The sequence below is a fragment of the Bos mutus genome, chromosome 23 (assembly GCF_027580195.1).
Source record: "Bos mutus isolate GX-2022 chromosome 23, NWIPB_WYAK_1.1, whole genome shotgun sequence".
NCBI classification, from domain to species: domain Eukaryota; kingdom Metazoa; phylum Chordata; class Mammalia; order Artiodactyla; family Bovidae; genus Bos; species Bos mutus.
The window spans coordinates 42,934,642-42,935,725 of record NC_091639.1 but is presented as its reverse complement, the minus strand read 5'-3'; positions in this window follow the sequence as shown (position 1 = coordinate 42,935,725).

Sequence of the window (1,084 nt, the reverse complement as noted above, 5' to 3'; positions counted from 1 at the left end):
CTGGGGGCGTAGCTTACCCATCTCAGGCTTCTGTGCAGAACGCCCCAAACCAAGTCTCCTTTCATACACGCAGCCTGCATCTGGAACAGCTGCAAGAAAAGCGCTACTGACTTCCTGATCCAGTATCCAGGGAATAAGAATCCATGGTATCCATGGTATCCTTGATACCATTGCAGGAGGCATGAGTTTGATCCCTATTTGGGGAACTAAGATATCCCTGCTGTGCAGTGCTGCCAAAAAATAAATTAAAAAAAGAAAAGAAAATCACTATGTTCAGAAACAAGCCAAGTTACAGATAAAGCAAGGAGATGACATTTTAAAAATGGTAGAGAGGCTGAAAGAGAAGAGATCGTTAATAACTCTAGAGAGTTAAGAAGAACTCTAGAGGATGCAACAGGAAGACGAAACAGGGATAAGAAAGTGAGAAGAGAGAGGAGAGACTAGACTAGAGGAGAGAAATCACGGGCAACTATTTAAAAGCAGAAAGACGATAAACACTTAATGACTTACATTTTGGTAGTGATCACGACCAACGGGCATGCCAATTTAAATAAAAATATCTCAATAACACCTTAATGCTGAAGGCTTGACTGGACGTTAAACAGCAACTCTAATAGTGTCTCTGGATAATCATGGAAATTGAGAATAGGCTGTGGTTCTCAACCTGAAGTTCCCCTCAGAATCTCCTGAAGAGCTTTCATGAAATATAGATACCCAGTCTCCCTCTTAACCATTACACTAGAATCCCCGGGAGTAGACATGAACATTGATAGTCTCTGACAACAAAAGTATCTTTTTTTTTAATTTATCCTGGCTTTTTGGCATCAATTTTTATTTTTGGCCACGCTCCATGGCATGTGGGAACTTAATTCTCTGACCAGAAATCAAACCCATGCCCCTTGGGAAGGGAAGTGCACTGTCCTAGCCACTGGACCTCCAGGGAAATCCCAGTATTCTTTTTTTTTTTAATAGATTTCATTTTATTTAAAAATTTTAAATCTGTTTATTATTTATCTGGCTGCATCGGGTCTTAGTTAAGTGGCATGTGGGATCTTTCCTTACTGTGCACAGACTCCCTAGCTGC